At 38.1% G+C, this 27,511-nt stretch overlaps 1 protein-coding gene across 4 annotated transcripts in view; it reads right to left on the bottom strand.

Moving 5' to 3' along the window:
* The window catches only part of NCOA2 (nuclear receptor coactivator 2), a 193,559-nt gene that overhangs the window by 122,909 nt on the left and 43,139 nt on the right, over positions 1 to 27,511 (bottom strand). For 2 of the 4 annotated variants that reach the window (XM_075743910.1, XM_075743909.1), the window contains exon 3: positions 351 to 595. The exons of the other annotated variants lie outside the window; for them this stretch is intronic. The gene's annotated coding sequence lies outside the window, so the exon portion shown is untranslated. The remainder of the gene's footprint in view (positions 1 to 350; positions 596 to 27,511) is intronic. 4 annotated transcript variants of the gene reach the window in all.

Below are 27,511 nucleotides of genomic sequence, written 5' to 3'. Positions count from 1 at the left end.
CAACATAATGTTTAGTCGTACTGTTACTCTGTTACTTCTAACTTAGAATAACTGTGTTATCCTAACTCCTTAACTAAAGCAGCGATGGCTTTAAGGTCAAAATGATTCTCCAATTCTAAAGACAACTTTGTCTCCAGTTTGGCATAACTCAGACCTAATTTTTTCACAGCACTTAGCATTACATTGTGCTTTATATAGCACTTTCAGACCTCAACCCCCACTGCCTCACTCGCAATTATCAGTGCTCAGCACTTTTCCAAATCAGATCCAAAGATCTCAAGTCATCCGCAAGAAAGCAAGACACATACGGTTAGCGAAGACATGACAAAAGCCAGGAATGAGCAACTCACCTAGCATCACCTAGGAAGTCTGCAGCACAGCCAGGAAGAGAGTCCCGTTCGCCAGGGCAGCATGCAGCTGCGCAGAGCACCAGAACGGCTTCTGCCTCCCGCGATCCCCTGCCTCGCCCGCCACGCACGTCCCGACTTCTGCTGGAAGTGAGGCAGGGGTACTACAGAGAACAGCCTTCTCCACCGCATCAACCAGATTCATTCCTGGAGCAAGTCCATCCCGCGCACGGAACGAAGCAGGGGTCCTGCGGAAAAAAACAGCACATCAGCGTGCAGTTAAATACCATTACATTGCAAAGCTTCCTCACAAGGGGCCAAACAGAAGAGCTTTGCAAAGACAAGTTCAGTTTTGACATTCCTTAAGTTGGACACTGCCACGCAGCAAAAATGTTTGAATTTGCCACTTCTAGAAAAAAGAATTTGAGACATCAGACGTTGTATGATGGGGTCACACTGACACCTACAAAAACCAGCAGTTTATATTTAGATATACCATTGTGGCAAAGGAGCAAACTGGTTGCAAACACAAAACAATTCTCTGCACAGGGACTAGCAATAGGTGATGGTTAAAAATATATTCTCAAGGAGCTTCTACTGAAATCAAAGACTGTTTATTTCTATTCAAAGATCTCTATAGAAAAGGTCCTTCCAGAACAAACTCCTCTGCCTGTTTTCCTCCAGCCATATCCACTGGCCCATGTTGATTCAAGCCCTGCTCCTTCTTCGTTGCTACCTTCAGCACCCTTGCCAAGTCCCTCCTCACCCCCACTGCCCAAGGCTTTTCACCTCTCCCGCCTCAGTCACTTCCAGGCTTGGGTGGCAGTGCCACACTCTACCCGACTCCCTCTCCTTCGTTCCCCAACACCTCGTTGTATTAACTCTTACCACGGCTCTGTCTCCCCTGTTCAGTCTATGGTATTTTGGGGCACACCAGAGCCCCGTGTGTGCCAGTGCCCCACGGGTCTGCCTCTGGCTTTCAGGCGCTGTGGTACAAGGCATTGGTTTTGCCCCCCAGCTCAGCCTCCCTCTCCCCTTCCACACTCAAGATGGCATGCGAGAACTGTGATTTCTTTAAAAGGTTACAGTTTGGTTAGATCAGAGATTTTCGCACTGCTGACAAAGGCAAAGCCGTGACTCACAAGCTGCTCTTCTTCCCCAGTGCCTATCACCAGCGCTTCCCACACTGCCATCTAACTCCTAGTCTCTGCTTCAAAGGGAGGGATACGGAGCATTTCCAAAAAAAGGTTCTTTTTGTTTGTAAAAAAAAAAAAAATTACAATGAGAAATAACTTCTTCCACATGTTCTTACAGATAGCTAAATAATTTTGGCAGAAAAAAAAATTAAGCTCGAGGCAATGGCCTAGCCCCAAAGGCTAATGTTCTGCAAAGTTACATAAAACTCCAACCAGCATTCTATACTGGGAAGCATCGGGCAGCCTTCCTTACTGGGATTCCAGGTGCTCCCCTTTCACCCCTTAATAGCCTAAGTCATTCAGCTCGCTGAAATGAGAACTGTGCAAACACTAACACCTGAGACCAGCGGTCAAACCATGGGTAGCGGCTGTGGGTAGACGGTGCCGGAGTGAACACCACGCAAGCCGCCTTTGTCTTCACCACCAGTTTTGGTGCATGCCTGCAAGCAATGGTCAAACAGCATCGTCAGGTGAAAGCACACAGTCCAACTAGCATTTCTTTGGCTGCCACAGTTTTCATCCTAGAGGTACCAATGCTTGCCTGAAAAGCTACAGGTGGTCATGAAATACTTCTAAGCCACAAAAACCTGAAGTAAAATGGGTTATCTTCATTCCCAATGAAGGTCACACGCAGCTAACAGAGATAATTTAAGCAAATCCATTTTACTTCACATTTGTACTAAATGGGGAGCAGTCATGTATCAGTTACAAAAAGGAAGGGTAACTTCGTACAATACTATTGCTTGTGATCATCTCTCCCTGCCTAGAGGGGAAATAACCTTATTGTATGAAACTCCAGGTAATTTTTTCTTTCCTTTTCTCTGTTTAGCAGTTATTTATCTCAGCATGAAAAACAAATGCAGTACACTGTCAAGTAAAAGACAGAAAGAGGAAAACCTCTCAAAAGAGACAACACATTCTTTTAGAGCAAAATCCAATTTACAGATTTTTTTTTTTTTACTAGGCTCTTTATAGCATACAAGACAACAATTTCTCAATGGCTCTTGTAAATACATGGTCCAGAAGAGCAGACCAAGTAAAGAGAAAAACAGTGTCACATGTGCATGGATGGATGCACATTGTAGTATGGATTGAATTCACTATGGCATTTATTTTTCAATAAGAAATAATTATTTCCAAGGAATGACTAATTATTCCTGTGAGATCATATTTAGTCTAGAGACATCAGATGTACCTAATTTTCAAAAAGCACTTATGAAATACAGCAAGAAGTATGTGACCCACATGTACACTCCTAGAATATCCATGTTTACTCTTATGAAAATAAACTCAGAAGCTTCAACATCAGTGTGTAAAACATAATGAAGCATTAAAAGCACATTTCTGCTTTCAAAAATTACTAATAAATAATTTTTATATCTTTAATTCAAGTAATGAAACTGGCTACCAAGCATCTATAATAACTATAGATTATTTTTTAAGGCCAGAATAATTATCTGATCACTAGTTACAGTAAAGACGAAAAATATAATTAGGTTGAATGAAACTTCAGTACTTCAATGTACAATCATGGCAACTACACGAAACCTCTTCCTTAAAAAAGAGAGCAGAATTTCATGCACTATTTCATTTGGCAGAGTATAACATATTTGCTGTCAGCAAAGGACTTTTTTTCAATGAAGAAAAAGGAAAGTATTTCCATTCATACAGCATCGCCCAACTGATTAGAAGTATCAGGCACTGGCAGTTCTCTCTCTACTGTAATAGATTTAGTTTCTACAGACCACTATACAGTGTTCCTAAAAACTCATCTGAAATCCAACAGACCTCCAAAAACGCTATCTGTTTGTTTAACATAAACTAACCTAATTATTTTGTCATCAAAATCAGTATTTATGGCCTAAAACACTACATCAAGTAGGAAAGCTTTAACGTAAAACAAATCATAAAACACTGATAATGGAAATGCTTGAAAAGGCTCTGGGACTGCATGTATTTATATAAGATTTGTGAATATATAAACACTTGGTTATATACGTCAAGAAAAAGGTGAGGCTCAGGTTGCAGTGAACTAACCATCAAAAAGACTTATCTTCCTTAGAACAAGTGTATTCTCACAAGGACTTAAGCCAGCTGGCTGAAGTGTATTGAATGTCTTACCCAACAGCAAAGATTCATCTAAGACCATTAATTCATTGTAAGGTAAGATTTTCTTTTTCCTTTTTTTTTTTTTAAGTAGTTTCCAGCATTTTTTAAGTACAAAAATTCCCTGAAAACCTTCAGCTGCTTTTTGTTACTAATACAATTACCACAAAAGCCATCCTACAATGCAAATAGTGTCCTTGCTATGATCAACGTGCTGCCATCATTTGATGAGAGATTCTTCTCTACATGTTAAAATTAATTCTGTTATTAAGTTTGTTTAGGGAAGCTGTTCTTTAAATCATCATAAGGAACATAACTGCCTACAATATTAGAACTTTCAATCATCAAAAATCCCAAAATCATGCTTCCCTAATTTCAAGAAGTATCTCAAAGAATTGTACTATCCTACATAACTACTGCTACACTAACATCAACACAAAGAACTACTTCATGCATTGATCAACATGTATAGTGTAGTTTACTCTTTTATTTCAATGTGTTCAAATAACATGACACAATGAGCTCAGTATAAAACATTATGGTTCTTATGCAAATAAACAGACTCCCACATTAAGGTTACTGCTCCACAATACATTGCACACAGCTGCTCACAGCTTGTCCTCACACTGAAAAGTAGATTAAAATGGAATAGCAACCCTATACCTGTATTCCATTGATTTTGTTGACTTAGGGCGTATTATTTAAGAAAAATTAAAGTGTAAGAAATTTCTTACCAATACTGGCAACAGCACCTACAACTTCCCACCGCTGTGGCACAGCATCCTTACTTTTGTAGCTCATTGTCATATGAAAAAACCCGCGTCTTGGAAGCCAACTCTGACACAAGAAGCACTCACAACACCAACCTTCTACTGCTAAACCCATCCCCAGCACCATTGCAAGTTCAAGGGAATTTAGTTTCAGTTAAATATTTTAAAGTTTGAACACCTCTTCCATTCTTTACCAAGTATCTAGGGAAACACTGGGTGCAAAGTGACTCAAAGTATCATAGCTTTACAGACATCAACTCATGTCCCCCACTGACTTTCTTAGGATCTACGGCAATTTCCAGCACCTCAAGCACTGTTCTTACTACAGGTTTTAGTTAGTCGTTTCATAAGCACTTATTTTAGACCAATATTTAAGCTCACCTCACCTCACTCCATGTACTCTACAAGAGAATTTGTTTTTCTTAGTCTATGAATGACAGTGCCAAAAGTAGCTACAGAGCAAATAGTAAAGGGTGTATAGTAGCATGTTATCCATATGGTATCAACTAAAATAAATCTACTTATAGTCTGTTAAGTTTTCAAAATAATGCACTTATACCTATGTGTTATTTTACTTCTTTTTTTTTCATTAAATCAATTATAAAAGCAAAACTGATATAGGCACAGATATAGGGATATCTTGCACAGAAAGCTAACAGAAAGTCCGTAGAATAAATGCAAATATACCTGTAGTATTCTCTGATACTGAGAGCCACTGAAGTGGCTCTTAGGACGTATCTCAGAGTGAAGATGACTCCTGGCACACATTTGGCAGTACTGCACCAAAGCAAACCTTTGAAAGCTATCCCACTCTTATTAACGTGGCTTAGAACAGGAAAACACTGTGACCATTTATTTCTGTAAGCATAAACCCCCTTTTTGCTCCAGGGTTTTATGACTGTTTTTAAACTATGCTTTAGTTTTCACCTAGGTAAGTTTCAGAAATTGAAAAAAAAAAAAAAAGATAAAATTCATACATTTGCCAAAGACACAAGAAAGTTCTCCATAGAGCAGAGAATAAAAAATAGAACTGAGAAATGGTATTGTTCCCAAGCATACAAAAATGCATGTCACACACAGGTTCCTTAATAAAACAATGATCATTAAACTCTATTATACTGTTTGTGCCTAATTTGTGAGATTCTTTGAATAAAACGTCCTTTTTTATACCATCTTGCCATTCCAGTAGTGTGCTTAGCTCCAGAAATTGCAGGTTTTGAGCCTGAAACCCATGATGAGAGGGAGCAGAGAACATTCTCTAACAGATACTCTGTGAGCAAATGTGGTTTTGGTGCCTCAAAGCTTGACAGCTCTGATCTAATCCACCAATTTCTCCTCTGCATGTTGGGCTACATTTGTAAAACTTAACAAGCTCCTTTTTGAGATCTCTTATTTGAACCCAGAAATCCTTCCTCTCATGGAAATACCCCAAACACCACCACGTTATTCTGGACAGAAATGTTCAAAATGTGCAGTTACACCAGGGTGCTGAGCCAACCTAACAGCTAACTACTGCTAAAAAGTTCTTGTGCTCCTGTCTCTTTCCTTCCACTCATCCTATCCTTTAGTAAACCTGTTCAGCTCACTAATCCGGCATAAAACTATTCACTTTTTTTTGTAGATTAGCAAACTGAATCACTTCGCCAAGTGCTGAGAGTAGTTTTACAGCCAGCAAGATGGAGGGAGAACATGACAAGCTGGCCAAGGCTATGTGGAAGATGACAAGGAAAAGGAAAAGTCTTTCATTTCCAGAAGTTACCATTTTTTCCTCTACCAGATTAGCTCAATTTATCCTCCCATACCAAACCTTCTCACTCATCTGTTGATGCTTCTCCACTTTGCATAGATAAACACTTGCTAGCCTAAAGACTAGAAATCAGGCATGTTTGCTGTCAGGTGAGTGCATTTGTCTCAGCTAGACAACCACTCTGAACTGCACACCTCTGCCTCTGCAGCCCAACGACTATTGCCATCTCCCGTCTCTCCTGCTGAGGGTGAAGAATCTCCAAAAACTCCAAACAGCAGTTTCCAAACTGTAATCCATGGTCGATAGCCATGGTAAGTGGTCTATAGCTAGTATGGCAGTACTGTATCGCAGACCATAATTGTAAATGCCTAAATTTCACAGGGTATAGCAGTAGCCAGTGAGAAAATTTAGTAATGGGGGAACACCCTCAAAAAATTAGAGAAGCACCTCATGATAAAGCTTGCCTGGCCTGGGTCCTTGTGCAAGAACTGAAGGCAGCCCCCAGCACAGCTGACAGCCAGAGCAAGCCCCGTTCTTAATCCATGGTCTCAGTGGTACTTCTCTCATCTTCAGCCAGGGTGGCTGGACACCCTAAACACCACACACGTAACACAATTCAAACTGGGCGGTGCAGCAGTTATGGAAGCTTTTGTATGTCTTTCAGCAATGATGAAAAAAACCCAACAACATTAAGTTCAGTATTTTGGTTCAAATTGAGCCGCCTGGTTTCTATTATTTTTTAATTTCTTGCCAAGCATCCTGTTGTTTGGTTTTTTCCTTTAAGCCAACGCACCAGCAACTCACTGTACCCGGATGAAGAAACAGCTTCTTTATCACATAATTTCCCCAAATGTGAAATGGTTTTCATACTTACCTCCACTGACAGTTACAACATAGAAACCAAGAATTGTTATACGCTAATCCCACAAATTTCTGAGTCAAAAAGAACGTACAGCATTTAAATACAAGTTTAAAATGAGATAATTCTACTCAATTTACTAAAAAGTCAGGTAGTGCATATTATGCATATGTATTTATATAGATATACACATGTATATATAAAACTATAAAACATATATTATACATATAATTTCTAATGCTGGCTAAAAAAATTGCCCCAAAAATGCTACTCAGTTCTTCTAAAAATCAAAACAGCTCCAACTGTATGACTAAATTTGATGAATCATTTTCTTTTTTTTGTTCCAGAATCTTTCTGCAGACACCCCCAAAAATGAGGAAACTGGTTTTGTTCCTGCTGCACACCAATGGAATAAGTTGTATTTCTCACAAGAGAGAAAATATTTTAATTGTTTCAAGTGTTCCTGAAGTGCAAGTGGAAGCAAATGGAAAAGCTGCCATATTTACAGTTCAGCGCAACTGCAGTCCACAACTTTCACCACGTCTGTAACGCTCTCATGCAAGGTAGGGTGCACAGGAAGTCTGACTACGTATAAATTAAAGGAGGTAAAGAGAGCTTCACACTTCATTACGACTGTCGGCCACGCTCATCACATCTCTTCGTAGGGCCCTCAACACCCCATGCCACGTTTCCATCCTCCTCTATTGCACGGACTACTGACCCACCTCATCCACTCCTTGAGTCACATGAGCACCACTCCTCCTTTCAGCCACTTTTTGGGAAGCTGAGGGCCTTTTATATGATTGCTACCTGACTGGTTTCTAACCAGGCAGGCCAGTTTTACTGCTGTCTTGACTGCAAATGAGACAACCGAATTTTCCAGTTTTCTGAGTAGCCACTCCACCAGGAGATGTGTGGAAACGCTGGTGCACACACTTGGCCGTGGCCCTGCAGACTCCCAGCTCTTGCACCACATGTGTGCTGTAACCCTTGGCGTGGCTGGAACCATACACACGCGCAGAACATCTGAGCACGCAAACCAAGCATCTTCAGGTTGCTTTTTTGTTTGTTTTTTGTTTGTTTGTTTGTTTTTAATAACTGGCCAGCTGGCACGCCTAACTCTCTATTTTTCTCCTCTCGCATGTCAGCAGGACGGTCAGCCCATCAACAGCCTGCAAAAGGTTTTGTAAATCATCCTTTGGTAACACCAGGGCTTCCCACCCCACGTTTCTTCTACCTCCACTTTCACCCCACTTCCCATACACCCCAAATCCTCATTCCCACCTATCTTCCTTCTGTTCAGGGGGTAAGTCTTTCAGAGTGCCAACTTTTTGAGCTGCACTAGGAGGATGGGCAGAGAGGGAGCTGGGGATATTATGCTGGAAGGTGTTAACGGCCACCATCAAATGGTTCTTTGATCTCCAGACAATTACAGAGCTGCGCCTGCTAACCAGATGCAAGGGGCTCCCTCTTTCCCCCTGGTTTCTTCCTTCTGCATCCCAGACGGACAGAAATGCCATCAACTTGAGTGCAAGGCCTTATAAACCAATTATAGGTTTATTTTAAATTTTAAAAGAAGAAAAGGACTATTTTGCTTTCATAGGAGATGTCAGAAAGAGTTTGCAAACCAACAGTTTAAGTCTGAAAGAGACTCTTGTAACAACTCCTGTCTGCTTAAGAGCTGTCCGAAAATATGCAATTTGATTGCTGAAGTTTAAGAGCACTTACAATTCTCAAAAGTTCTTATCACAATCATGCATAAAAAAGAGAATTTTTTTTTTAAAGCTTCAAATACTAGACAAAAGGCATATGAGGTTGTTTTAGTGCTTTCTACTAATTAGTACTGCTTTTATTATACAGGGCAAGAAAATGTCGATTTTTTTCCTAAACTGGCAGTGAACAGCCAATTCAGTAAGCTGCGTTTTTGTTTTCTGTGACAGGGCAGTGGAAAAATCTCTTTCATTTATTAGGTCTACAGAGACCAAAACTGGCCGGGTGTCAAACTTGCTTTGTAAAAACCCAAATCCATTCAGCCATGTGTAGATTCCATAATTCTTTACAACCTGTTATCAGTATCAACTTCACAAAAGACGAACCTTTGGTGTCTTCCAACAAGTGTTACTGCGACCCTTTATAAAAGGGAGCAAAAACCTGAACTGACAGTTCAACACAGAAAGAAAGAAAAAAAAAACCCAACTAATGGCAGTGCCAAATTACATTAAAATCTAAGATCTCTTTTTTTTTCTAGATGAGCTTTGCATAAAGATATAAAATGAGATCTCCCACAAAGGTGGATAAGCATGCTCAGTAAGTATTTAAATTTTAATAGCTCTGATTGCTCCAAGCCCCACTGCATGCACTACTTAAAGTGTGAGTTCATCACCTCACTCATGATTGCAGGGTAGCCAGAATTTGTCATGGGGACAGACAGGACAAGACCTTAAGCTGGAAGGGTGCTGATGGCAACCCGAGATAGAAAAATGAATTTTTTTTTAGAAGGATGGGACTTTCAGGAAGGAAAAAACTACCAGGGCAGAGTGACTGACTTGCTTTTAACTACAAGGATAGATTCCTAGATGGCATTGATGAACTGATTAAAATGTGCTGCCCTGTTAAAAAGGTCCTTCTCACATTGTATCAGGTACACAATATATTACATCCAGGGAAAAAAATTAAACTTCAATTTTGGGTAAATACACCCAACATCACATTCTTACCTTTTCTATAGCAGAAGTTTTTGAATAACAGCACCTACAATACTTTTTAATCTCAGACTTTAAAATTGAGAGAAGTAATTAATTATTTTATTCGACTTGCTATGCTAAGAATGCTCTGTATCTGTCTATACCGACAGCATTTGCTTGCATTGTCCCACTTTTTTAGCAATGGATTCTATTGCATTCATTAAGATAAAAAGAACTGCAAACTAATTCACAAATGTTTCCCACATTACTAAGTACTATAAACAAGTAATTCGAGTGTCCTCATTCAGTACTACCTTTGCAATGCTGCAAAATGCATCTGACGCAAACGTGAACATTTGCAGTCTCAACAACACCCTTCCATGCAAGTTACATATATTTATCAATACAGATAAACACACAAAACAGGCATGTGATTTTCTTCAAAGTTTAATAAAATCCACAGGGTCTTTAGGTCTCCTGAAAGTACGTGCGATTTTTATCACCACCGTATAAGCAGTCCTCTTTAACACCCCTCTCCTCACGACGCAGCCTGCAGATCACAGGAACGCAGGCACTCTCAGCTTACTTGTATCTGCACAAGAGCGCAGGGAACGTTACATAGCACCACTTCTCGTAGGGAGAAGGAGCAAATCCGTACTCCTCACGCACAGATTCGCCACAATTCAAACTTCAGCCGTAATTTGCTGATAGCCTGGGGGCGTAAGGAGTAAAATTTTTAGAAGTAAACAAACGCAGCATTCATGAATACAACGTAGAAACAATTTAGCGCCATTTTTGGAGTACAATGTATAAATGTGGCTCATCTACTTTCTAGAAATCTGCTGCGAAACGTTCAAACTCTCCTAATCTTTGTCCCTGGCTTGAAGCAAAACAGCTTTGGGTTGCCTCTAAAAATAGGGAGGGAGTAGTGGGGGGTGGGAAGGGGAGAGAAGAAGAGGGTAAGTGGGAGTGAGAACTGATACACCATACTGGCATTAATTTATAAAAAGGCCAGCGAATTGTATTCTTAGACTATGGCTTTTCTAACAAAGTCAGGCACATTCTCAATTATCAAATAAAAAGGGCCATCCTGTACTTTTTATTTTGTACATGCACATGCAAAGGAAAAAAGGAAAAGTTTCGTTTCATCTGTTACCAAACCCACCATTCTGCAGTCAACACTTTTAATGAAATACAGGCCAAAGGATTAGTCAGAGCAGATTCATGGAAAAACAAAGGAAATCTGTATGCAAATACAAGCCCATCACAGTAACTAAACCCAAGAATGAATCCTGCTCGAGTACCTCCAAATACTGCCCTACAAGGCTCCCTGCAAAGGCTTCCCCCAGCTCCACAGCAATTAGCAGCAACTTCAGTAGCCTCTGTCCTGAAGAAGACTAATGATACTAGTATCATAATTAAAGCACTAACTTACGTATTCCAAATGTGCCAGAAATATAGTCCATATGTGTTAAAAGTACTTAGAAGATTCTGCTATTTTTTTTTAGGGAAGGAGCAGGCAGGGACCTGGCGGGGAAGGCTATAGGGGAGGCTACTGGGCTATAAGAAAGGCTGCTTGCTGCAGAGCAATTGCCCAGCTCGGAAGGCAAGTTATTTGAAAGGTAGAGTGTTACAAACACGTAAAGAAAGTCGTGCTTGTCACCAGAAAAACTCGGCTGTTGCGAGGAGCCAGAGTCCGTCTGATGGACAGGCCACGAGCACGGAGCGGCACCAACGCAGCATCGCAGTCCTGGCCCGGGAGAGGTGGAAGCAGCAACCCAGTGTTTTCCATGGCTTCACATTAGGCCGAACTCAGCTGAGGCTTTGCGTAAGTAAAATATGGCTCTAGGAGTTCTTCTCAGAGGGTTATTTTTAAATACCTGACCATATGAGCTTCCTTGGAATAGGAAAAAAGGGGAGGCAAAACTAAACAGTCATTACATATAGATTTAAATATAACATTAAAAAAACCACAAGATATTTAAACTGACTAGAAATGTTCACTTTCATTTTAATTTTACAGTTGGCAATAGACCTGAACCAAAAAAAGGTTATATTCTGACCTAGATGTGCAGCAGCATGGAGTTTCTATAACCAGTCTATAAACAGAAGGGAAGGAGGGGGGGAACTTGCTCAAAATCTCTCACTTTGCGTCCTCATTGAGATATGTGCTAAAGTCGCTCAGAGCTGGTAGAGAAAGCTCAAGTAGCAAAGGCAACAGTAGTAAGTTCGCAAAGGGAGTACGTGGTTGTACAGAGTTCAGTTAACAGCAGCAACATCAACAAATAAGGACGGGACGTTTGACCCTGAGTTTTCTCAATGCTACTTTCCCTGCAAGAAGCATCTGCACTAATGCCAAAAAGGCACTTCTGAGTCTCTATCTACTCCTGTTTCAAAATACAGACAAAAGCACATCTAGGTCTACGTAAATCATCTCAGACGATGCAGTGGGATGCTCAGAGAACACATGGTCACATGCGTCAAGCACTATCGAGAGAAAAGGCTGAGACCCAGAAAGAAAACACGTTACGTCTAATAGCACATTTTGGGAATACTGATACTGTTTGACTACTGGGAATCTAACAACTGTATTTTTCCAGCAGTACCTTTAGAATCAAATTCCGTAATACTACCTAAAAATAAAAAGCAAGCAACTGCTTGATAACATGCTTTCAGTATATAAGAAGCATATTTTTGTTTATAGAGAAAAGTATCTGTATATCAATTAATCTCAAATCAACTGTCCCCTTCTGTTTACTTGGGATTTTTTTGGCTGTCACTATCAATAATGCATGCAAACATTTGCATAGCTTTGCCATAGTGCTGGTTAATTATCCATTTGCTGAAGTTCTGAGCAAAATTATTTTGTCAAACAAAATTGTCTTTTCAATAGAGTGTTTTGACAACAGAACAGCAAAATTTAAGTATTAAAATTACATTATATGATCTCAATACGTGACAGTGTTAGCCACTGAAAGAACGGCACTTCTTCCAGTGTGCACATTACCTTTCATGGTCACTGTTACTGCTTACTCTCTCATCTTCTCTTGGCTTTCTAACTTGGACTTTTGTATCACTAGAAGAAATTGATTTTTTGGTTTCAAGAAAAATGCACTCACTCTGTGTCTCAGAGTAGAAAACACAGAAATACTAAGCCTTCTTTTGAGTAATAACCTCCTAAAAAACACACAAACCCTAAACCAACCCTCCCTCACACAGAAGAAAAACACTAGAAAGACCCAAACCCGAGTGATAATAGTTAACACTTACAGGTTTAATTATTTAATGTTTGGATATTCAATACATTTTAATTTACTATGTGTACATCTGGATTTCTGGAACTGCACAGCTTCCCTTCACACGGTAGAGCACAAAAATATTCTGCACTATCTGTCCCAGACTGGTTTCCTTTCCGATACATACACAACATATATTTGAGATGAGCTGATAACTCACTTCTGGTTCTGCACAAGTACTGTAGCTAATGAAGTTTTTGGTTGTTTATTACAGGGGGAAGGAAGAGGTACATTGACTTTTAATGAAACTGTGACGTTGTACGAATCTTTCCTACGATGGCTGTTCTTAAATGTTCCTTTCAGTTCCAAAGCAGTAATTTTCTTTCTAAGTTTATAAGATCTGTCTCAAAGCACCCTACTTTTGAAAAAAACATTAAGGGGGGAAAAAAAATATTATGAGCATTCACACCACATGTACCATGTGTGCACTACTCACCCACACAAAGAGAATAAACACTTCTGTTACATATACTTTTGAGTATCAACAAGATCTGTACTCATCTATATTTGTAATACCCCTAAGGGTCCTAGTCATGTCCCAGAACCCTTCATCTCTGACAACGCATTTTGGGTTCCCTCAGCCCAAAGAGGTGACAAAAGGGTGAAGGCAATGAACTGAGACTGACAGGGGAATGAAATGAAAAGTTTAATATTTACAAGACAAGATTTGGAGTTCCAGCCATAAATTAGCTTTCTTCAGAGTTGTTTTATCCGTTGGTATTTATAACCAGTTACAAGATAATAGTTAATTTGGCGTGAGTGCAACTGAGTATCTGCAGGAGACTAAAGCCATTAAAACCATCTGCAGACAGTAAGTGGAAGTAAGTGATACCAGGGCTACTTCTTTCTGCTGTTACCTCTGTATCTTGAAGAGACGCTGCTTCCTTTCCATCCATATAAAACTTTTCAGTGTTCAACAGAGTTAAGTTATAAAACCACAAGAGGAAAAGGCACGAAAAAAATCCCCACAAAATCCCTTAGCACCATCAAAAACAGGTTTCACATGACAACAAGGGTTATCATCTCATTTGCTTTGTTTCCATGTTAATGTATCAAAAAAAACTCCCAAATAGATCACAGGAATAGAACCTCCAGCTCTTGAGTTAGGATCTAACTTAGCATGTCTGAGCAAATCAGTCTCCTTGCATGGATTAATTATAACGCGTTTAACCACACACGTACCCTTGCCCAACTGTGCTGCCCTCTGTACTTCACTAAAATATTCACTAGATCCAACATTTTGTTTTACTTTCATTGCCCGTTGCATGACTGCACGTACCATTTATTGCAGTATTCAGAAGCATTCAGTGTCAAGTATTATTTTTCTGAGAGAACTTTCTGTGCAGCTCATCAGTATGTTGACCTGCTTCGCTTACAGCACCATTTGCATTTAGGATCAGCATTATGCGTGCTTCTAGCATGGACAACAGGCAGTATATACATGTAGGTGGTTATTATGGAAACTTAGGCCCTTATTTTCCAGAGTACTTGGGAAATATATTTATTTAAATATTCAAAGCACATCATCTCCTGATTCAAGAGTACAGCTTCTCCTTGAGAAGACTGAGCGCTCAGCATTTTTGCAAATCAGACCAAAGCTGAGCACATCAAGCAAGACGCATATTTAGTGCTGACCTCCTAAAAGAGCTGAGTGACACGTGGAGCATCACACGGGAAGTGAGTGGCAGAGCCCTGGGCAGAATTCAGTTCTTTACAGCTGCCTTGGTCAGGAGACTGTTTTCTGACTGCAATCCTTGCGCTGTTCCATTCTCACCACCCATTTTCTCCTACCAGTAAGACAACAATCCAAGAGCACCTCTATGAAGAATGGGTCCATCATGTTTCCTAAATACAACAGGGGTCCGGTAGTAAAATTTATGCAGTGACACAGCCGAGGCCTGTGGCATGATGCATATGCATCAGGGAACTGAGCTATGCTTGAATAAATAACCTGAATTTTGGCATTTTAAACTAATATGCCCATAGCTTTTGCATCTTTAGGATTCTTTCAGTATTTTTGGTATGTCATTTCTTGAGTTTTGGACAAAGCAACAGCAACAATAACAAATCATTGCTTGGCATCATGACCGCAAGCATGATGAAGACAGGGCAAGTGGATACCTCACAGTCCCAGAACAGATCTCCAGTGCCTCGAGCTCACAGAGCAAGCAAAAGCAAGACAGCCAACTTCTAATATGGGTTCATTTCATAGATACCACAAAAAGCAAAAAGATGGTAAGTCTCTAATCTTTGTTTTCATTCCTAAATAAGACTATTTTCTGAACCTAGATGCTCTCCCACCTCCTGTTCAGCACAGCATGCAGTACCTACTGCATAGTCTGCTGGGTGGAACACTTCTCCAGCTGCTTGACCCAGCATGGTTCACCCTCCCTCCTCAGCCCCAGACCCATCCTGACCAAGCACCACCTCCCCACCTGGAATCAGAAACATAAAGAAAAGAGGGCCGAGCTAGTCCATGCAGATAATGTATTTATTTCACAAAAGAAGCCGAGCAAAGTGCAATTATACTTAAGGACATCTTCCGATGTTTCATCTACTGACATCAAAGTATCTTAAAGCTCGCACCCTGGCCAAGTTTGCTTGGGTTTTTTTCATTGGGACAGGGAAAAAAATGCATTACAAAATGTATCTTTTCCTAAAAAAGAAAAAATAATATCTAAATCTTCACTCCAGAGCATACAGTCTACAGAACTGTTAAAAAAGGACACAATGCAGTTTTAACCAGTCTCATTCACAAAAACAGCCAGAAATTTTCCACTGAAAAATACAGAACAAGTACTTATTAATTCAGCTTCAGGTAGACACCTACCACAAAAACTTGGTAAAGATGGAAGCAACTGAAAATCAGATTTCATATTCATACGGAGATCTGTCAGCATAAATTATAGATACTACACTAACAGTTTGGCTTAAAATACTACCTTCTCCAACTCTTTGCCCCTTTTATGTGGCCTGTCAGCTTCACAGGCCACAATTTTTTATGCACTGAATTTTATTTTTATATATACATATAAGTGTATGTTTCTACATGTTTATATAAACAGGTTTCTATGGTTTTTTTATATATATAAAAGACTACAGCAAAAAAATTATTTAAATATTAATAAATCAGACTTCAGGGAAGGGGAATAGGGAAGACAATGTTTTATAATTTAAGTAAATGAAGTGTGGAAGAATAAAGCATTCATTTTGGAAAAATGGGTATTTGATGAAAAAGTTTGCAACTAAACATGAAATACATTAAAAATATACTGCAGAGGCAACTCTGGTACTTTGGCATCATATTTGTTGCTGAACTGTTCATTTATGGACTACTAGCACAAGCCTGAATACAAATGTAATGTGTAAATTACACAGCCCCACTTCAAGATGTCTGTGAACTAAAAATAATAAACTAATTCAAGTCTCATATGAAGAGCCAGATGTTTATTGTGCTGGGGAACTGGGGATTTCATATGATGATGTTTTCCACCTTCCCTTTTGGGTTCTCTTAGAAGGAGACTCATGCTATTAACATGTGTAGTAAGGAAAAACTTGATCACATTACAGAGCACAGATTCGTAAACCAGAATATCTATTGTGATCGAACAATCTTAGTACAGGCAATAAAATGAAATTATTTTTTAAATTTAAGTAGTGCTTTTCTTCATAGAAAAATACCTGATCTTGATTTTAAATTGCTGTGAAATCCACTCCTGTATATGGCAAAGTAATGTTCTGCTGTTGTTATCCTTTCTATAAAACTTGTCCTGGCTACTGCAATACATCTTTCCTCTGCTCTATACTTTCTGCTCACACCACCACCTTTGTATTACTCCTTTTCACCAGGATTATTTGGGAACTCCTGGACTCAGCTGATTATTCAGCATCATCCTTCCAACACCCACCTTTGCTATTTTGTTTCTGGATGGAGGTCGCCATATTTGACTATTCAAATACACTTTTTTTTTTTTGGTTGCTACCACTTGTAAAATGATCCATATGGCTCTGTAGTAGTTGCTCGTTCTCTTCACTGTTCATCATTTCAAACACTTTTGTATCATTTGCACACTTTTTTCATAACAAAGTTCTATGCCATATCACAAATATCAAAGAGCACAGGACCAAATAAGTCACTCTGTTTACTGCTAAACTAGTTGCTCAATGATTCCTCATTTAGAACATATTAATTAGCCAATATCAGTGTAGCAGGTATGTATCACTTTGATTTTGTCTTGTTCTAATTTCTTAAAATTCTGTGCAACACCAAGTCAAACTGTATGGTCCACAGGACCATCTAAAAATGTATCCAGACTGAATAGCAGTCATGGATCTAATTATACCTTAAATCCTTGTAGTATCCAAATCCTCATAATTTGCTCTCTCTTTATACGAATTTCATTGGGCAGAACCACGAAACATGGGCAAAATCTGACGGCATACATGATTTTCTGACTTCATTTTTTTTTTTTTTTTTTAGACTATAGTTGAAGAGCTCTTTTAAGGAGAAGAAAGTCCCTATTCCTGCTCTTTGCTTCCAGTACTACTTCTGTTTTGTTTTTCAATGGCTCTGGATTAAAAGAACAAAACAAAAAACAGTTTTAAAAATGCATAAGGGAATATTGTACTGTCCTTAATCTGCTGGGGAGGGGAAGGAGCCAGACAGCAATCTCTGCACTTAGTCAACCTAAAGTTTATCTGAGCTCTGTTTCTGGAACATACTGTATCTTAACATATTACATGAAAACTACTAATTGTTCCTCCAGATAAAATCAGAGATGATGTTGTCAAATAAACTGTATTGGCTAGCATTAATTATATTGCTCTGTTTTAATTCCTGGTTAATCAAGTCCTTGGTCAGCCTTCTTGAGATTTTATCTAAGGTTGGAGTCAAGCTGCTAAGTCGAGAACAAACAGCTCATCCTTCCCTAGATAATATTAAACTTCTTCCAAACATATCTAAATTTTCCATATATAACAAATTGGAGTGGGGGTGGAATAAAAAATAACCCCCAAGATTATCAGTACAGATAGCTCTGCAGATAATCCCAGAAAGTTATGGACAGAAGTTGGCAAACTAACCCAGTGTACCAAACTGCTGTTTCATGGCCTCTGGAGCCAGTACAGGAAAGGTACATCAGCTCATGGTGTCACAACATAGGGGGTTTGGGGGGAGGGGGTTGGGGGGTGGTTCTGGTTTGTTGTTTGTTTTTTTTTTTTTTTTTTTAAACAAAAATACGAGAGAGATACATTCTTCCTTTTCTGTATCGTTTATTGCTAAGTTAGTTTTCTCCTTGGGTTGCTTTCCTTTTTATTTTGTTACTTTCTACAATCACAAACTTCTGATTTAGATTCACCTTCCTCCCTCCCTTTGATTTGTTACACACCATTCCCAAACTGCCTTAATTCTCTTCATAATATTGAAGGTTTTTAAACCATCATTTTTCATTTGCAGAGTGCTGGTTTGTTGCCATGTTTTTTAAAAAGCAATTATTTTTCCAAGTCATGTGGCTTATCATTTGTGTATTTCACACTTTCTGCAGTGTGAAATACACAAATATACAGATTTACGTGCTCCTGTACTTCCCCTCCCCCCCCAATGGTTCAGACTTGATCATGCTTTGAAACTTGAGGCACTTTTTTTTTTAAAAAAAATGTTGTGTGTTCAATTGTTCTTTATGTCACACAATGGGATGTAATGCCCTTTTCTCAGAGTAAGGTGCAAAACCTCTTCCCTAAGGAAGTTGCCATCTTTATATTTAGACCACCCAGAGTTATGGTACTAGCAGAGGGAGATTTAGTGTGTACTCCTCAGCTTGAAATCTCCCACGATATCCTCCTCTCCCTCATCTCTTGGAGGGTCAACCGTTCTCATCTGTAGCATGACTTTAGCATATTCATCTTACACTCTGTCATAAACATTTAAAATAATTTCCCTCAGGGTTGTCTGAAAAAAAAAAAAAAAAATCACAGATAATTAATGACACCATTTCTGACAAAGTCAGATGTCCTCAATACACTTAGGTCCGTTTTGGTTTTCCAGTTATAAATCTGCATATGAGGTTGGGGTTTTTTTTGCTATGGTGGTATTGTGGAGTTTTTGTTGTTTTGCTTGTTTTTCAAACAAGGGGAAATATTTCCTTATGGAAGCAAGTGTTCCTTGGAGTAGATTTTTAGGTCAAATATTATATTTTCACGCAAAATATTCACTGCATTTGCTATACTGCTCTTCCTTAGCACATTACCTTCCAACTTCCTTACACCAAGAGGTGAACCTTAGAAGTCTTCTTTCACCAAGGAATTTAAAAGAATAAAAATCTCTAATGCCACATTTTTTCTAACTACCATAGTTTCCCCATGTAAAAGAACATCAGTCAATAATCTAAAAAAATAATTAAAAAAAAAGAAAAAGAAAAAATCAGAACAATCTAATCAAGTGCTTTTTGATCTTTGGATTTTTTTTGTTATAGAAACTTTCGCTTTTCTAACAGAAAAAAAATGCTAATCAGTGTTTGTATACATACTTTTTTCTTTATAACCTGAATCAGATAACCATATACTGGAAATAGCACTCTAAAAAGTCCACAATTATTTCCCAAGGGATGCCTTAACTTGATCCTTGGCTCATTTCCATCTAGCTGCTTTTTGGGGAAAAAAGTTCACTTCCTTCACTACCATCTTCATTTTATTGGAATGGAAAGTGAACTGCATGGAAACAGGAAGATTCCAACCACAACACAAAGAAGGAAAATCATCTTCAAATGAGAAGCATAAAGAGGCAAAACTGGGGCCTACTTCAGTTTTCTGCAGCACCAGTTAATTACAGCTGTACTCAAATTCACACAGCTGCAGAACTGCCATCTGCATACCAGCACGGAGGGCACGAGAACTCCATCACTTTGCTCAAATTAAAGGCCAGCATCACTAAAGCCCTCCAAAATAATTTGACTTTGGTTTCAAGATATATTAAGTCCCTAAATTTTGTCAACATTCTCTGTGGAATGTGCTCGTAATTCCATAAAAATGTAGCTGGTTTGGTTTGCTGATGGCATCAGTTAGGAACAAAAGCAGTTCGGCTTGGAATGGCTGGCACCCTGCATCTCTGCTCACCAACTCAGTGTATCTTACCCACCTTAGTCTGTTTCCATCATTACTCCTCATGTGCATAAAGATCTGCCATGCATAAAAAGGGCATTATTAAATTAGGATCATAATCTGTCTCTGACTAACTTAAAAAACAACAACAACAACTTTATTTCATTGTCCTGCTTTGCTGTATTATTCATTTTATTAACACGGAAAAATAGTCTCAGCCACAGAGATGTAAACAACAGGAACCATACCGATCCCTTTCATTTATTAAGCAGAGAGGAGAAACAAGGAAAAATGAAGCTATGCTCTCAAAGCAGAACAAGACTAATTTAAAAAAGATGTTTTATTACAGCAGTTCCAAGACATTTGATACATTTTTAATTTTATTAAAATTTTAACAAAATTGTAACTAAGAGCAATAAACATCAGTTTATCACTTTTGCATTTCTGACTGATACAAGAAATGCTTTACGTAAAAATCTTTCCAAGGCAGTGACAACATTAGATATCAGACAGTTCTGAGATTTGCCAAAGAGGTTTCGTCCCACCACACGATAAATGAGTTTCTGAATTAATAGAAAAGACAACACATTTGCAGGCAAAGAAAATTCCACTTCTTCCAGATTATCTAAACAAACAGATAACATTACAAATATGAAGCAGTATTCTTATGGGAAAAAGAAAACAAACTCCTCATTAAAAAATGCCCTTTGCTAAGCACTTCTACATACGTCAGAAAAGTGACCAGCCTACTGATGCCATTATGCAACCCTTACATACATATACATGTTGATTTTCATATACAGTGAAGAGTGATATTATCAATGATCTCCAGGAATAGTCTTATATGTGTTCCTCAATAGAGAAAATCAAGACATCAAGTCACTCTGCAAAACAACAGGGATATAAATGATTTAGATTAGCCTAGCTCCATATACTATCTCTAACTGTGATGACAGACTGATGCTTCCCAGAAAGCTGAGGCATCTTTTCCCTACAACTGCACGTAAATATTTTTCCACAATTGCATATGGAAAGAAAACCTTTCTGATCTGACACCTTGACACATTACTTGAAAAATCTTATTAGCAAAAAAATAAAACTATTTATGTGGAGGATTACACCCAAATAAGAGATGTTTCAATTATCCTACAGAATGGCTTTTAAAGAGTCTACATAGTAACATTAAATAAACGAATTTGCAAGCCTGTTCTGAATCAGCTTTAGTCCATCATCTCAGACTAAGCTTTGATTTTACTAATGGCAATGTAATGTATCTTGAATGCACCTCTGAAATCTAAAGTAAAATTAATTTATCAGTTAATTTAACATGCACAAAAATTGCTGACTTCAATAGCCACCTTGCTTAATACACATTGCTTAAAGTAAAAGCTATTTGTAAAACAAACACATGCTTGCTAAACAAAGTCATTCAAGAAGCACTGTGACTAACAAAGCTTACTTTCCTACACGTTTGTGCCATGTAGTTGATGACTTTGGTCAAATTAAAGCTCTTCCCACGGCCAAGACATTTACGAATTCACTCTAACCTATGCCCATTCCTTTGGGCCTGACACTTTTTTTTCCTTAGTTCAGGTACCAATAAAGTCTCTCTCCTTTACTTGACTTTCTGTTGTTATAACTGTCTTCAAGACAGTTATTCCTCCTCCCTTTGAGATATTTGCCAATATTCATTGAAAAGAGCTAATAAATCAAAACTAACAAGTGATGAAACCCTAAAACAGGCAGACAGTCTAATCATAATCATGGCTTTTAATGCCAAACAAGTTTAAACACTGAACTTCTGAGTTTCAAATGTTCATTAAATCCTTTCTAAGAGAAGGGTATCTTGGTACATAGGGAAAGCATAGCACCTTTCACCACATTTGTGTTATAGTAGCCACCACACTTGAACTCGGATGAGAAAAGAGAAACTGCACTGAATCTCATAGAGCCTGAGATCTTGCCTGAAAATTAAGAATTATGTTGGATCTGTTACCTGCTTTGACCTAATTAACTCCTTACTAAAACTCTAGCAAAGACAAAGCAATTGTTCTTCAAAAAGTGCTAAACTTCACAAGTTAATGCTTAAGCTTCCCCCCAGGCTTTAACTCCATTAACTAGAGGTGTTAATTAGATCGAGCTAGGTAAATCAATCAGGATCACACCTTTAAAGCCTGGACTAGACAAGGCCTAACCCTAATATATATTGAGTGGATAGATTTATTAGGATGCTTATTAGCATAACTGCCTAGCAAATATCCCACTAGGCTTGTAAGCATCAACACCTATAAGGTGCAATAATATAAACAGATTAAAGGTTACAAACAAAAGTGGTGACACTTATGTTGGGCTAAGTGAATACGCACCAGTTAAACTCAACATGCACTTTTCCTTTAATTGGACACAGGTTACCATCTTCCAGCATTACTTAAACGATAAAGGTCTAGCTCTAATATCTCTAGATGAAACCCTTCAGCAAGACATTATCTGTAACTGGGTTTGGTTCTGAACCTACAATGACAATTCTGTAGCGGATGTAAGGTCCCTGTGGCCAGCACGAATGCAGTCCTGGTGTATGGTACTACACCCACAGCACCTTGCATTCATTGTAAAATAGTCTACCATTTTACTGAGGGATAATCTATGCTGTACAGTTACCACAAATAATGGCAAAGGGGAATATATATAACAGGGTAAGAGTATGCACAGAAAACCGAGGTTTAACTGACAAACAATAACTTGCTCACACTGCATCAACACAAGTTCCCTTACTTCAGATTAAGCAAGACTTTAAAATTAATTCTGAGAAAAAAGGGCAGCTCATTACTCCCTGGACATTTTAGCAATGTGAGTAGTTCTGGAGAAGGGAAGAGTAGGGGACATGCAAGCATAACCTGTATTTTCTTTTTACTACAAGAACAGCAGGATGTAAGAGCACCCACAGTGTACAGGCAACTTCAGAGAGTATTACAAGAAAGATTTACTAATTTCATTTTTCTATTTTTTTTTTTTTTTAAAAAAAAGCTAGGTAGAACAATTCCAGATTACTTTCTGCATCAGGAATTCTCCAGCTTTTTGAAGTTGAGCAGTTTTATTTGAGGTTATCACACAACTGGGAAATCTTGCTGCCTGAAACTTTGAGCAGACTGAAATGCCATGATTTTTCTAGAGCTATTTGGCTGGAAACAGTCCTTACATTCATACCCCTCTGAAGATGTTAAGCATGTGCCAAGTCTCCTATTTTAGGCTCATCCTCTATCCATCTCCCTTATAAGGGCAAAGTTTTCTAAGTTTGAATCACTACAAAGCACTGATTATGTATTTAAAATGTCATGCTAAAGTCCTAATTAAATTACTGAACAGTTATTCAATTATTTTACCTTAACTTTTGCAAAATAATGTAATTATATAAAAAACTGCAAGACCCCAATTTCAGTCTCTCTCAACCAGCACTACCACCTTTCAGAACCCAGGACTAAAAGCAATAACCACACTACACAGAGCTTAACAAATGCATACTTTAATAGTTTTCTGTTTTTTCTCCTCATCCAACAGGTAGTCCAAATACACTACAGATTTTATAGAAAGAGAATTTTCAATGGACTATAGTAAAATTATGTGTTGATCGTTCTAAACTACATTTTAGAATAATCAGTACGTGTAATAATTTTTCTTCATTTTTGCTTTAGCATTAGACACATTAAACAGAAAGGACATAGCAGTATTCTAGCCAAAAAAAAAAAAAGAAAAAAAAAAAAAGGATTATTTCTACAGACTGGCCTTCTCTCAAGTGAGTTAAGGCAAGATACCCATTGTATGCATGTAGCTCCTCACGAATGATGTAACCAACAGCAGAATTCCAGTCTTATCAGAGACTTGAATGCTCTCCTGAAGACAATGCACTCAGTTTTTCTTACTGCTGAATCTTTCTTGCCTTGGCAAGTCATGAAACTTTGGCTCCAGCTTTATGAATGCCTAGATTTAAAATTTGGTAATATTTGAAAATACTCAGATTTTCTAACATTGGCTATATCTTCATGATTCTTATTCATGAAGCAAAAAATAAAATACGATAAAAAGTAATGCAAAAGTGGAAAACAAAACCTTTAACCTTGTTATTTCTTCGCTGACTTAATGTCATTCTAAAAAACTTAGGAGATGCTAGATATGTATATATCATTCTACTAGGAGGAGGCACCTATTTGTAACTCCAAGTTATAATCGGAAGCCTAGCACAGCTTTAGGGTTGGGACAAGGGTCTACTGGTATTTTGGTTTATATTGGTCTATAAAGTAAAAAACCAGCCCAAAACACCACCTCCCAACCCCCAAAAACCAAACTCAGACCAAGATCCTAAAACAGTGACCATTTTCCATCCCTCCTTACAGTTGAAATAGCCCACTCATATACCCTCCTTCACTTCAATATACAGAAACTGTGGTTATTGGAGGGGAAAAAAAAAAAAAGCTTTAGTCAACTGAAAACAAAAAAAAAGCATTCTCCTGTATTTTTAATTTGGCCATATCTTTATGGCCAAACTTTGCTTGCAACCTTTACAAGTCAACTGTTTAAAGCAGATGGGAAACCAACATGGTATTCAACAGAAGGCAAAAAAGGGTTAAGACAATAAAATTAAGAAAGCATTAGCCTACTGAATCATAATTATGTTAGTGAGTACTTTCTAAAGATCATATCAAAGATAACTAGAAGACTTAAAAACTGAACAAACAAACTAGACAGACTAGAAGGATAGGCATCTTGCCATTTTGTATAACATTAATATTAGGAATATTCATTTTCCTATCCACTTCCAAAAATCCAACTGTCATATTCTAGCTCACCCACTTTTTCAGTTCTTATCTGTGATGAATTCACCCTTTCAACATTTTTAGCCTTCTCGCCAAATAATGTTTACTTTACTTAGTGTACTGCTTTTATATGCAAAATGTTGTTATGGTTTTTACAGAAGAAAAAGTTTGAGTTAGGATACTGGGAGTTTTATTCCCTACACAGGTGAATGTAGCTGGGACAGCTATAAATTCTAAGATTTTTGCATCATCCTACAGGATCACAGCTTGGGGTGGGGGGAGGTGGGGGAGATGTGCATAGGGAGAAATACAAAAGAAATTCCAGACTCCTTCTCATATTAAAAGTTTATCTGAAAGGTTATCTTAGAACCACCATATAATTCCTCAACCCTCACTATTGCCTAGTAAACCTGCAGAAAATAATGAAATTTTGCCATATATCCCAAAAGTAGATGACAAGTACACATCTCCGGTCTATTCTCAGTTCTTTGCAGGACGATTCCCTATTTCCAGGAAGGCCAGAGAGAATAGGCATGCTACAGGAGGATGCCCTTGCTCATCACTACTCCTTAGAACATTCTCTTTATATTTCAGTCTTCATGAAAACTAAAATCACCAGGCTTTCTCACTAAGTTAATCCTGCTAAAACAAGACAACTTTTTCTTGTGAAGAAATGACGAACACAGAGGAGGCATCCCACGGAACTGACTGTACACACACCATAACAATGACAATCTGTTCAGGCATGTTTGAAAACCTCTAAGTTTTGATCTTTCCGCTTACATTTTTGCACCAAAAGACATGGCTTAGAACATGGAAGTGCACAACAGCTACTTAAGAGTCAACATGGGGAGGCAGGAGTTAAACTGCAACATCTATCATATTAACAACTACCGCATCCTCAACGGGATGAAAATGAAATTTTTTTCTGCAGAACTGAACTATCCACATTATCCTCTGTCATCATGGTTGAGGAGCTGGTCCTGAATGCAGCTAGATACAACAGGTTAGTACGTAATAAAGTTTCCAAGGGATGCAATGCTTGACGTTGAGCAGGACACTAAGTTATGCTCTCAACCCAGGCAGCAGCCCCAAGAGATACTTCAGCAGAGGCTGTATTTCCACAGACAACTTTTTCCTTTGGACAGAGAACGAGTAATCTAGGACCTTCCATAAACATCCAGCATACTACACAGATTATTTAATTTAGGAAGACATGTGAACATCACTTTGGTAAAATCATCTTGGTTTTCATTAAATATAATAAAAATGACATTTCTAAGAAACACAAGGATCCTAATATTTCAGTTAAATGATCTGCAAATCCAGAAATCTTTCTCTAGTCCCCAATGCCAATTCTGCCCCACCCACACTTCACTGAAAACTTAGAAAAACAAGCCAAACGGGCAAGAAAGTCTCACAGCAAGAATACTGGAGCTTGGCATACATTAACTGCACTTTATGGCAAACACTCTATTATGTAAACATTTATGAATAATTTCTTTGTATTTAAATCAAAAATTAAAATGGAAATATAAGGCTGCATACCACAAGGGTTGTTTTCATTAGTATAATGAAATTAATTCATGTTAAATATCAGTCCATTTAACCAACCAGAACCTGTGCATCCAATAGATTTTGAATAAAATGCCATCAGACAGTACTAGTAACAGAAGCTAGATGCCCACACCAAACACCCTAAGAAAAATGGAGAAGTCTTTTTATAAAAAAAGATATTTTCTAGTTTTAGAAGTAGCATTTTGGCATGGATGGAAGTGAAATAGCACTACAGCAAGTGACTAAATTAATCTGAAAAGCAAAAACTACAGCCATGTATTATTAGCTATGTTACATACCAAGTTGTTCCAACAAGGCCTTGCCATGTAGGACATAATATTTTCATACTCCAGCCACACAGATCCCAGAGGCTCAACCCACATTTCCTGATTTCTACTACAAAGAGTGTCATTAGCTACCAACATCATCAGGAATGCAGTACTACAGTAACCATATTTAAAGAAACCTTTCATCTAGTTTGAGAAAAACAAAAGTATGGTGAGACTGGTATGACAAGTTAATCAACTTTTAAGCTATTAACCATTAGCTTCAAACAAGACAGCTCACCTGGTAAGCACGGCCTTACACGTACAGAACGTGTGCTGAACTCAAGTTAATACAAGTATTAAATGTTCAGTTTAGTCTGCTTATTCTGATTCTTGACTTGAGTTTAGTCTGCTTATTCTAATTCTTTACTTCCTTTTGTTTTCATTTGATTCATATATCAAATAATGCATAATTTTGTAAGACTTAGCTGCTAAACCAAAGTCTCAAAGGAGGTTTTCTTTGCTACACAACTCTACCATTGGATTCTTATTAAGAGCACAGATTCAAAATTTATTTTACTAATATGCTGCTGCTCAAAAAAAATCTGTGTTAATGGGTTAGGGTTATGACTTTTCTAGGTCTTATCTCTTTCTGCAAGTTTTGTTTAACTGTTGATTTTAATAAAGCATTAAAATATTCTTCTATACTTAGACTCAGTCAAGTCTTATAACTCCTGGTAATCTTATGACTTCTAATTCCTTACATTCCTGTATGTAATT

This window comes from Balearica regulorum, chromosome 2, assembly GCF_011004875.1.
Source record: "Balearica regulorum gibbericeps isolate bBalReg1 chromosome 2, bBalReg1.pri, whole genome shotgun sequence".
NCBI classification, from domain to species: Eukaryota; Metazoa; Chordata; class Aves; order Gruiformes; family Gruidae; genus Balearica; species Balearica regulorum.
The sequence above is the reverse complement of the archived record's forward strand: the minus strand, read 5'-3'. Positions and strand labels throughout refer to the sequence as shown.